General features: G+C 36.0%; 1 pseudogene; it reads right to left on the bottom strand.

Moving 5' to 3' along the window:
• Positions 1-1,229: 1,229 nt before the first annotated feature.
• LOC118839391 lies at positions 1,230-1,663 on the bottom strand (annotated as a pseudogene).
• Positions 1,664-13,151: the final 11,488 nt, after the last annotated feature.

The following is a 13,151-nucleotide window of genomic DNA, read 5'->3' as shown; positions in this document are numbered from 1 at the left end:
TGAAATTGCATATAATTTAACATGGCATAACCTTAGAAGGAGAAATGTGACTCACTTAGTGGATCACAATGGTATTTAAGAAGGCTGTATATCTGAAAGCTCCATCTCAAAGAAAGCAGGTATTTGGTTTCAAATGATCAAAATGCCTTCTACTCTTCCTGGAGCTATTTTGACATCCAAATAATAGTCCTGGCATTTCTTTTAGAGTGTAAATCAATAACATTGACTTAGTGCATTCCTTCCTCTTCTTTTCTCTCCTTACTCTTTTATAACCTCAGATCAAGTAGTAATAATTATTTTCAGCTTAAGCTTAGGTTTGGTATTTTGCCACTAACCTATAGATGAGCCCTGATATGAGAGATTCTCCCATTACCTTGAGATTTATCATTCAAGAATATTCTCTTTTCATGGTACAATACTGTTGTCTTATCATACAGCGAGGAATATTTTGGGGCTGTCTTTTTACTATGTTGGTGTCTGTTATGTTTAATGGGGTTTAGCCGTGCTTATTTAGCAGGATTCAGCCCACCAAGAGTCTTATTGCGCATTGTAAAAAGCAAAAGAAGACAAAACAACTTCCCTAAATGGAAAGAATGGTTGTCCTAAATAAATTTGGTGTTTGTTGCTGTTCAGTCATTCCAGTCATGTCCAACTCTTTGTGAGTCAGGGCTTTCTCGGTAAAGACAGTGTAGTGGTTTGCCATTTCTTTCTCTAGCTCATTTTACAGATGACAAATTGTGGCAAACAGGGTTAAATGATTTGACACTATTATTGCACTTAAAGGTCACACAGTCTGAGGCCAGATTTGAACTCAGAAAGATGGGTCTTCCTTATTTTAGGCCTTGTCCTCTATCCACTGCATCACCTAGCTGCTCAGATATTTGGTATGTTTATTAGCAATATTCAATTAGTGGCCAAGGTCTTTCCATTCACACAACTGCTACCCCAGTTTGAATCTTTATAATCTCTTACTTAGACAAATGTAATAATGATAACTCTTTTATAAATTAAGATATGCCATATACTTTCCCTATAGCAATCTAAAGTATTTTTTAAGTATCACCTCCATTTTAAAGATGAGGACACTGAGATTGAGAGAAGTTAAATGACTTCCCCAGAGTTACACAATAAGTGTCAGAGCTGGGATTGTAACCTTAGTCTTTCCTGATTTCAAGTCCAGTGTACTTTACGTGAAAATTTTTTTACTGTGACAAAGACATCACACAATTTTTATGATCTTGGTCTTTCCTTCTTGCCTTTGTACAAGGCCAGAAGAGAAATATTTGCAACTTTTACAATCTTGAATTGGACTCCAGGAATATCAGCAACAGCATGACCTTTTCAACCAAATCCAGCAACCAAAACTTCATCATTTTCCTCAATAAAGTTCAAGCAGCCATCATTGAAAACAAGGCAGTGATGTTTTTTTGCCATTCTTGATCAGCTGGACTCTCACACACTTCCTGATGGCAGAATTGGGCTGCTTGGCTTCCACACCAACTTTTTCCAAGACAATCCCTTTGGCATGAGATGCTCCTCCAAATGGGTTGGCCTTCAAGGCAGTGCCCAAATGAGCTTTCTTGTATTGTTTGTCATGCCACTTTTGGTCTCTCCTGTGGCTTTGGAGTTTTCTAGCAGTACGAAGACCACGGCACTTACCCATGCTGCCGCTGTCTGGGCCAAGAGAAAAGAAAAGCCAGTGTTCTTTCTATAATGCCTTTCAATAACCTTCACATTTTTCTCCTTGCTTCCAGACTCTCCCCTCTCCAATTAATCGTGCTAAAATATTCTTGGGATTCTGGGCTTCAAGCTGAAAGGGACATTGAAGATCATCTGGTTCAATCCTGTAATTTTGCAGCTTGGGAATCTGAGACTGAGACAAGTGACTTTCTCCAATCACATACGTAGCAAAAGGCAGAAATGGGATTTGAACTCAAGACCTTGGAGTATAAAGCCAGAGGTCCTATGCTTCATCTCTGCCTTCCTCTGTCTGTATATGACCATGTCACTCCTCTGCTCAAGAGCCTTCAGTAGCTCCCTATTACATAAAAGGCAAAATATAAACTCTATGGCCAGATAAATAAGGCCCTTCACGACATCTCTAGGATTGTTTCCTTATAAGAAACACTCTACTCTAAGCATTCTACTCTAAGCTAGCATATCTAATATATTCCCTAAGCCACTTTCTAGCTCTCAAGTTCTACGATTTTAAGCTACATAAGGAAAAATACAAACAAAATAGAGCAGTGGCATATTGTAGCAAAGTAGGAAGAGCACTGAGACCTGGGATCATGTTAGGTAAGTCATTCCTTCTCTTTAAGTTTCAATTTCTTCATCCATAAAATTGAGTTGATAAAACTTTCACTACCTACCTCACAAGATTGTGATTAGGAAAGGGCTTGGAAAGTTTTAAAGTAATGTGAGTTATTATTGTTATTATTATTAACCTAAATCTGTCTGTCTATTTTTATCCCATATTTATATAGAGCTTGATAACCTTATGGTTAGGAAATGGTTTGGAAAGTCTTAAAATAATATAATAAAATAGTGTGAGTTATTATTATTACTAACCCAAATCTGTATGTTTATTTTTATCCTATATTTATGTAAAGCTTGATAGTTTTAAGAGCATTTTCACCAGGGTCTGTAGAAAATGGCATCTGAGGTTCCTGCCAGCTCTGGCTCTATGATCCTATGACCTACATTATACTCTTGACCATCATAACTCTGTGATGTTGGTAGGACAAGAATGTAATCTGTAGATTAGGAAATCTGAGAACTCAGATCATTTGACTACTAGGCCAGTGTTCTTTCCTTGAGCAATGTCGTGGGAGAAGAAACAAGAGAAGAGACAATTTGAGCTGAATATTAATAAGGGAATCATGTAGATGAGTTACAGGACTTTAAACTAGTGAAATAGGTTAGATGTTGGATTTTTGGAAGAGACATTTTTGCAAAATTTGGGAGAAATTGAAGAAATTCTGAAGGATAAAAACTTTATGCCTAGATACTAGTCCATATTCTCCTTCCAGGTTATAAGAGAAGAAATACCAAGTATAATGAGGAAGACATAAAAAAGATAAAGGACCATAAAGGAGGACTGAGGAGTAGAATTTGAAAAGATAGACTACAGACAGGTAAGGAGAAAGTAGTTGGCAAAGCATGAAAAGAAAAGAAAAGGTACATGAAGCGTATTTTTTTTCAGTGGTTTTCAGTAATGTCTGACTCTTTGCAACTCCACATGGGGTTTTCTTGGCAAAGATACTGCAGTGATTAGCCACTTCCTTCTCTAGCTCATTGTACAGATGGGGAAATTGAGGAAAACAGGGTTAAGTGACTTGCTCAATTAGTAAGTATCTGAGGTCAGACTTGAACTCAGCAAGGTGAGTCTTTCTGACTCCAGACCTAGTTTTCTATTCATTGTGCCTAGTGGAGGGTTAGGTAAATTGATTAAGTGGATTTAAAAACTTTTAACTTAAAAAAAATTTATAAATGGATAGGTGCTTGGGGTTGAGGTATAAACACTTAAAAGTAGTTATAAGAAATAAGGGTGAATATCTCAACCATTTATGTAGCAAGGAAATTGTATAGTAACTTTCATCAAGCATGTGATATTTATATTTCTGTCACAGTCAAGTGAATGGTATTTCTGTTTGAAGTGTCAGCTGGTCTTTTCCTGGAGGAGTAGGTGAAGAGATTTGAAGGTGGCCTTTTCATATTCCCAATTGTTAGATAAGATGAAGGATTCCTAAAGAAAAAAAAAAGCAAGGGACAAAAGAGTGCTAAGGTGAAGGAAGGGAGACTTGCTTGACCTGTGTCTGTGTGATAAAGAATAGTGCTAAACAGAAGAGAAAGAAAAGGATAAGAGCACTTGCACAATCAATCAATCACTATTTATTAAATGCCAGGTACTGCGCTAAGCCCTAGAGATACAAAAAGAGGCAAAAGACAGTCCCTGTCCTCAAACAGCGTATAATAGAATGGGTGAAGCAACATGCAAAGAAATATGTACAAAGAAAGCTATTTATAGGATAAATGGGAAATTATTAACAAAGGGTAGTCACTATAATTATGAGAGGTCAGGGAAGACTTCCATTAAAAGATGGAATTTTAATTGGGACTTCAAGAAATCCAGGGGAGTCAATAGTCAGAGCTGAGGAGAGAGCTTTCCAGACATGGGGGAAAGCCTGAGAAAATGCTCAGAGCTAAGAGATAGAGTGTCTTTTTCATGGAACATCCAGTGTCATTGGATCAAATTGGAGTTTAAAAGCAAATTTGAGGTTCTTTCTAAAGAAAAGAGAACTGCATGCTCTGAGGAGGAAGTTGCTTGTTCTCCCAAGAACAGTAAATTAGATCAGTTGAAACTATCAGATAAGAGATGATCCATGAAGAGGCATGGGAAGAAGAGTAGCAACAGCTGATAATTCCCTGCCCCGGGTTACCTGAACCATTATTAAACTCTTACTATGTACCCGGGACTGTGCTAAGTCTGGAAATATAAATAAAGCAACACGACAGAATTTCCATTTTAAGGAAAGTGTCCAGGCCCTCCATGTCTCTATTTTCTCCAGATTCTATTCTTGCCTCTCCATACTTTCTCTACCACACCATACCTTTTTCTTTCCCAACCTTCAGTTTCTTTTACGTTATTTTTCATCATAAAATGTAAGCACCTTGAGTACAGGGGCTGTATTTCTTTTCTTTTTATTTGTATTCCCAGAATTTAGCACAGTAAGCTCTTAATACTTGTTGAGTTGACCAACATGATTTCCCTTTTAGACAGGATTAATGAAGTATTAGATGAAGGGAATATTGTGGATATAGTTTACCTTGATTTTAGCCAAGTTTTTGAGAGTCTCTCATACTGTTCTTATGAAGATGGAAAGATATTGAATAGATCATAATGGATGGATTCAAATGGCTTCAGAATGGCTTGAATGGTTGAACTCACTGTGGCACAAGGACACCAGGGCAGTCTTCCAGGGATCTATGCTTGGTCTTGTGTGATTTAACAATTTTATAAGTGACATATAATGAGGTATACTCATCAGATTTACAAATGACACAAAGCTGGTATGAGCACTTAACACACTGAATCCAAAAGGATCTTGACAGACACTGGACTCAATTATATATTATGAAATGAAATAGGGATAAATGTGAAGTCTTGCATTTGGACAGAAAAATAAACATCCCCAGTACCAAATTGGGGGGAGGGGCACAGATAGACAGTACTTGTTCTGAAAAAATATGCTAGTGGAGTGCAAATTCTGACAGCTAAGGGAATCTTGGTCTGCATTAAGAGTGACATGGCTTTCAGGAGTAGGGAGATGATGGTCCCATTATACTTTGTCCTCCTCAGACCTTATCTGGGTTACATCAGCAGAATTAATGTACTTCTCAATATTTAATGAAAATGAGTATATTCTTTAATGAGAAAGTATACTCTGGTTTCACAATATTTTATTCCATATATAACTTCAAAACAATTTTAAGTTTGCATTTTACTTCATGGGAATAAACCAAAAACCAAGTAAAGCAAAAGCAAGTTGGAAAAAAAATGTTTTGTATAACAACCTCTTATATTGGTTGACAAAGAGTTGTTGCTATTTTCTATTTTTCTTCATCATTAGCTAACAATAATAATGGATGATAATTAGCATCTATATAGTGTTTTAGGTTTGCAAAATTTTTACATACATTGTCTGATTTGTTCCTCACAACACCATGAAGATGTATTATTGTCCACAGGATCCAGTGACACTAGGCCTCCTTCCTTGACTCTCCATCTCCTGATTCTGTGAATTTTCATTGACTAAATATTCTCATGCTAGGAATTCTCTTCATTTTCACTTCTGCCTACTAACTTCCCTGACTTCCTTCAAGTCTCAGTTAAAATCCCACCTTCTACAAGAAGCCTTTCCTGTTTCCTTTGATGCTTATGCCTTCATCTTGAGGTTATCTCCCACTTATCTTCTATATATCTTGTTTGTATATAGTTTTTTTTTGCATATTCTCTCCCCTTTTAGATTGTAAGCTTCTTGTGGGTAGAGATGGTTTTTGCCTTTTTTTTTATTCCCGGTGCTTTAGTACAATACCTGACACATAGTAGGTGTTAAATAATTTCTTATTAACTTAGAGGCTTTGAGCCTTCACTGTAACCCATGAAACTTGAATTATCATGGAGAATGTATTTTTTGTCAGTAAAAATAGATTTATATTTGTATGAGTCTACAAAGTCTTATTCCAGAGCCTCATTGTGTCTTGAAGGTGTAACAACAATTCGGCTAGCAGCAGCTGTCGAGGTGTAAGACCCAACAAGACCAGCATACAGGAGCTGCCAGCACAGGTTCTTTGATCTGCTTTACTAAGGAAAGTAACTTTAAGGGGTTAACAATTTCACTTTAATCCAACATACAAATATCATTTGCTTAGTTCAGGAGGAAAAGCCAGCAACCTGAACTTCAGAGCAAATACAAACAAATTAAAAGCATACATTATAAACAGACCAAATACAAACCAATATCTGGGTTATCAAAGTTGGGGGGCAGTTACAACAGCTTGCCTAGAGTCACACACAACTCTTCCAGTGAGTGAGAGCCTCCAAACCAAAATCTGTGTTTCTTCAAAGCTGGGGGGCTCTAGAGGCTACCCAGTCTCCACACCAACACTCTTCCAATGAGTGAGAGCCTCAGATAAAATGCTAACCTTTGAGTTTTTATACCTGGTTAGGGCTGGAAGGATTCACACCTAATCAGCAAAAGGGTGTGAGCCTGGGGCTTAGCACCTAGTAAGACTTAATCAAAGGCACTTGATTACTTTAGCATTCTAAAAGAGAAAATAGTAAAAAATTCCCATCTCAATTACCAATACAGAAAGTGACCCTGAGTCCCTAAAAGCTATGCTAGTGGAGTGCAAACTCTAACAGGTTCTATCAAGTTGGGAAGGTTTTGATTATAATTCTAATGGCAGATTGCATCTACTTTTAGAATTAGCCTAGTTAAGTACAGAGAGGCTCAGCCTCAGTAGACTGGTCACTTAGTGATGTTTTCTTTGGTTATGGGACCCCAGGAAACAAAGAACAATTCAAAATGGTCCTCAGTACTTCCACTTTTGCAGTTATAGGGGAAGAGAAGCAGAAGAAGTCAGGATGAGGGTTTATTTTGTATTCCACGAATTTTCTGGTTATCAATTTTAAATTATTTTTTTTTACTTGACTCTAGTATTCCCTAAGAAACCATCATATTGTCCTCAAAAGTGATCATTCTATTTCTTTATTTTTGCCTATGCTTATTCTCTTAATTCGTTTTTCTTGTCATCACTATAGCTAGCATTTCCAGTGTTATATCAAGTAGTAATAATGGTGGTGGACAGACTTGCTTTATCCCTGATCTTATTGAAAAGGCTTCAAATTCATCCTCGTTACACATAATTCTGCATCTTTGTTTTATAAATATGATACTTGTCATATTAAAGAAAGATCCATTTATTCTTATTATTTACAAGTGTTTTTTAAATCGGAATGGATGTTATACTTATCAAAAACATTTTCTGCCTCAATTGATATATCATATAGCTTTATTGTTCTTTTCACTGTCAATTATCTTGATAGTTTTTCTAATGTTGAGCCTCCCCTGCCTTCTGGCTTTCTTTCTCTATTTGACTCTTCCTGATTTATGTATGAATACTATATCTGTATCATGGAAGGAATTTGGTGGAGTCCTTTTTCATTTTTTTTCAAATATTTTGTAGTATAGAAATTAATTGTTTTTTAAATATTTGATAATATTAACTTGTAAATCTTTTGGGTCCTATGTTTATGGTTTATTTTGGCTGGGAGAGAACTCATGGTTTATTAAATTTCTTTTTCTGAAATTGAGCTATTTAACTTCTCTATTGTTCTCTTGGTTTGTATATTTTTATTTTTATAACCATTAATTTAATTTAGACTGTCAGTTTCATGGGCTTATGATGAGGAAATAATTTCTTATAACTCCCTTTACTTCTTTTTCAATGGTTGTGAATTTACCTTTTTCATTTTTGATATTGGTAATTTAGTTTCCTTTCTTTTTAAAATATCAAATTTGCTAATGGTCTGTCTAGTTTATTTTTAATTACTAATTCAGAGTTTGTTTTTGATTTCCTTTTTGTTGATTTCCTCTTTCATTTTCAGGATTTCTATTTTGGTGTTTTGGAGTCTTCACATTTGCTGTTTTCTATTTTTAAAGTTTCATATGCAATTCATCGGTCTACTCTTTCTTTAAATTGTTAGTGAAACCAGTGTTTAATGATGCCATTCCCCCTACGGGCAGTGCTTGGCCTCATCCCTAAAACTTATACAAAAATGTTGTCTAATTTGTATCATTATCTTTAATGAAATTATTGAAAGTTTCTATGATTCATTCTTTCACCCACCCAAGTTCATTGCAATCTGCTTCTGTTCCCCTGTCCCTCTACTTACTCAAAGCCCTATCACAGGTTTTATCTTTTCTTTTAAACTTCCTCATGATTCACCCACCTTAGTTAGATCTGTTTTATTGAGACTAATCCCTCCTTAAATCTATTTTCCACCTTATTTCATTTTTCCCTTTCCCCCTTTTCCTCCTGTTTCCTTGTAAGTGAAATTCTGTATACAACTCTGTGTGTGTGTATGTGTGTATTTTACCCTCTTTTGACCAGTTCAGATGAGGGTGAGTTTCAAGTGTCTCCCACTCCCCTTATCCTTTCTTCCTGTTTACATAATCTACTTGCATACTCTATGTGAGAATTTCTCCCACCCTTCCTCTCATTTTTTCCACCCATGGTGTATTCCTTTTGCCTCCCTTTCCTTTTTATTAAGATCATGAAAACATTAAAAAAAAAAACCCAACCTATTCATAAGCCCTCTGCCTTATTAGATTTGCTCTATGACCTCCAATCCAGATAGGGTTCTGAGGGTACACATGTATTATCCTTTCACTCCCTTATGTTTGCTATTTTATCTTTCTCCTGTTTCTTTGTTTCAATTTAAAGTTGCTATGCAAGACCAGAAGTAGGAGCTATTGACTGTGGCTCCTCAGTACTTTAATTCTTTCTTTCTGACTGCTTGCAATACTTTTTCTTTGACCTGGAAGCTCTGAATTTTGGCTATAATATTCCTGGAAGTTTTCATTTTGGGATTTCCTTTAGGAGATAGCTGGTATATTCTTCTATTTTTACTTTGCTCTTTATTTCTAAGAAACCCGGGTAATTTTCTTTTATGATTTCTTAAAAATGGTGCATAGGTTCTTTTCTGAGCCATGACTTTCTTTTGAGTACAGTGATTCATAAACAATCTTTTCTTGAACCATTTCAAGGTCAGGTTGTTTTTGCTATGAGATACCTTATATATTCTTTTATTTTTTCAGTATTTTGAATTGTTTTAATGTTCTTATATTTCATGGCATTATAACTTCTATTTAGCTGATTCTATTAGATATACTATCTAATGTTATCCTTTCAATAACTTTGGGAAGTTGTTGCTAATATTATCCTCAGATAATGAGGATGAGGAAACTGACACAACAGAAGTTAAATAACTTGCCCAGGGTCCATAGGTAGGAAGTGTCTGGGTCACATTTGAACTCGGGTCTTTATAAATCCAGGTTTAGTGCTCTATCTTCTATATCACCCAGCTGCTTCTGAAATAGTCCAGCATCTGATTGTTTAGGATCATAGAATTTACACAAATTATCATCTAAATGATTAGAGTTATGATTTCAGAGATTTTCTGGTACAATCCTTCCATTTTACAGATAAGGAAGTTGAAGTTCAAAGAAAAGAAATGAATTGCACAGTGTTGCTCAGTGGGAAAGTTGCAGAGCATGGAATTGGATGCAGTTTCTTTGATCACAGAGCCAGGGCTCTTTCTACCGAGCCACACAGCCTCTTGTCTCTTATGAACTTCTAGTCATTTATTACCAAACTGTTTCTCTCCTGTGGTCCTAAATTCTATTTCCTCTAATAAAGTCTTTCATGATGAAGAGAAGTGAATGGATGCTTTTTGGAAATTTAATTCAGCAAACATCTATTCATTTTTTCCCAAGAGATTCAAAGTGAATAAGTCACATTTCTTGCCCTGAAGGAATTTAAAATCTAGTGAATATGTAATTAACTCCTACACTTGATATAGCCACCTAATTTTCTAATTCTCTTTCATTATTTAGATGCACTTGTGACTAACTCATTTGACCTTTGATTTAATTTTTACCAAGATTATGTGGGGAAAATATGAAGAGTAATACAACAGATGCCTATAGTTGTGAATTGAATTGGTAATTGTATCTTACACTTATATAGTGCTTTACTATCTACAGAATACTTTACATGTATTTATTCCATTTGACCCTCACGGTAACCCCATGAAGTTAGTGGTGTAAGTGTTCTTTCCAATTTTGAAGCTGGGTAAATTGAGACTCAGAGGGGTTAAGTTACTCATCCACGGTCTTTTTTTCTGCTATTCTCCAGGAACCTGCGGCCTCGAGTGGGTGTGGCCTTTTGACTGACTCCAAGTTTTACAGAGCAAATCCTTCATTAGGGAATTTTTTTCTGTGAGGTTTGGATTCAGTCAAAGGGAGGCACTTGAGGACTCAGAGGGCTACACGTGGCTTCGAAGCAGCAGGTTGCCCACTCCTGATGGGGGCTTTAGATATCTTTAAATGACTATATTATCTACTGACCACCAGATGGCAATGTCACTCCATGAAATCAGGACCTTTTCCACTTTAAAATGTCACCCTGCTTTCCAGGGAAGGAAGTTAGAATTTTTTTCTATTGAAAATGAGAAGAGAGGATTTCTAGAATGTCTATGTTTAGGTAGAAAGTTTAGGTAGAAAATGAAGCACTATGATGAATTTTGGTAGTTTACCCTTTTAAAAAAATTTAAAATGTTGCGCCTCCTCCTCCCTAGTTCTATTGGCCTTGAAGAACAGTGTTAGTGAGGGATAGCTAACTGTCAGTGTTTGACAAGCATTAATATTCCCCTGATGTTCCTCTCTTGTCTCTCTCTGCCTCCCATCACCTGTCTTCTCCTTTTCCCTCATTCTCTTATTCTCTTTTATCACTCCCTCTCTTTCCTCCTTTGCCCTTTGTCTCCTTTAATTGGCCATAAGATTAGAACGGGCACATGCATTTGTAATATATTGTATTTATTGAATAGTTTGATGTACTTTGACCTCAATAATGAAAGCTCACATTTATGGAATCATAAGAGTTCAAATTCTGGCTCTTTTAATTTACTTGATGTGTAATGATCAAAGACGCTTAATCTCTCTGTGCCTCGGTTGACTCATTCATAAAGTGGGGGATGATAATATTTGCTCTTTCTATATAATGAGGCTATTATGAAGTAAAAATGAGGTGGTGCATTTGAAAGCCTCTGTAATTTAGAAAAATAGTAATTGCATAATAAATTGCACAATAAAAATGAGAAATACACTCTGTTTTGTTAAAGTGCAACAACAGTAATTCTGTGAGGGATGCAATTCACTAAATATTTATGAAGCGCATGCTATGTGTAAGTATTATATCACTATTTGTAGACGATAAACTGAGGTATGGAGAGATTAAATGACTCATCCAAGGTCACAAGCTCAGAAGTAGTATGGTGGGGACCTGACCCTAAATTTATCTTACTCATAAATTTCAGAGCGCTTTCAGCTGTAACGGATGGTCTTTCCACAGAATTTAAAACATGAATAATGGCACATTTTCCAATTCACCTCTCAAAAAGTCCTCCATGAAAAACAAAATCCAAATTAAGTTATTTTGTGGACATGTAACTAATATTATTGTTAGTGTTATTATTATTATTATTAATTATTATTATTATAAATGGTGATAGTTTGTGAGCGAATGGCCCTCCAAAGAACAAAATTTCTCCTGGAGCCTTAATTAGGATGGAATGAGTAGGGTCAGTGTGCCAATACCACTTTTTTTTTTAGGACACTTTCTTTCCCTTCACCCCACCTCCCCCCACCAAACTGTAGTCTCTTTTCACATCTCCTCCCCAGTATCAGTCAGTCTTTCAGTTCAGAAACCTCTTGCTGTCTTAAGGTCCAATTCTTTCCCCTAGCAGTTACATACCAGGTGACTTCCCTACCCATAATCCCCACCCTTCACCCTCTCCTTGCACTAGGTGCTAAACTTGCTAGTTATGGCTTTGTTTTTTGTATTCTTGAAGCACTTTCTCTTATGATTTAAAAAAAATGACCTTGGGGATAAAGACTATATTTCTTTATTTAAATCAAGCACTTAAAACTCATTACTCAACGAATTTATCATCATTGTGGATATTCTCTCTAACATCACAACCCATTTATTTATTTATTTATTCGTCTGTCTGTCTATTTATTTGTTTATTTTTTGGCCCATAATTTTTTTTCAATTCTTATTTTACAACACTTGGTTCTATATGATTTTGAGTCCCAGATTTTCTTCCTCCCCCCTCCTCCCCTCCCTCCCCAAGATGACACAATGCATTTATTCTTGCAATCCTTTGTGACTTGTTTATATCCCACCATAATGGGATGTCTGCTGGGGGTGGGGGTGTTCCTTGATATCTCCAGACATTGAGAAGATGCCAGTGGAGTACACTGATTGTCCAGCACTCATCTCTTACTCTTCTCATGAGACCAGCCCTTTTCTCCCCACACATACACTTCTTTGATGACATCATTTATATTACTTTCCCTTTGTAATTCTCTGTTTTTAGTATGCTACAAAGTACTCAAACCCCACCATCCACTTTTCTATTGCCTTCTGGGGATACTTAGTTTTAAAATATTTGGAGATTTTTGTGTTACATGTCTTAAAACCACACAACAATGCAGGAAGAGTACTGGTATTTAAAACTTGAGCCTTTATTTCAGGGAAAAGTTTAGGATGATTAAAAGAAATCTGAAATTTCCCAAAAGCAATATAGTCAATACAGTCCCAAAAGCAACCAGTTTTGGGTTAAACGCAGTAACATTTTAGTTAAAAAATGAGATAAATGTGATAAATATGCATATTTTCAGACAGGTGCATTTATGTCGAGTCATGTCTAGAGATAGACTAGCTGACATCATAAGGTCTCTTGGACAGCCATTAATAGGGAAGATAATGTTATGTCTGTTTTTGTACTGAATGTAGGA

Source organism: Trichosurus vulpecula, chromosome 2 (assembly GCF_011100635.1).
Source record: "Trichosurus vulpecula isolate mTriVul1 chromosome 2, mTriVul1.pri, whole genome shotgun sequence".
Taxonomy (NCBI): Eukaryota; Metazoa; Chordata; class Mammalia; order Diprotodontia; family Phalangeridae; genus Trichosurus; species Trichosurus vulpecula.
The sequence above is the reverse complement of the archived record's forward strand: the minus strand, read 5'-3'. Positions and strand labels throughout refer to the sequence as shown.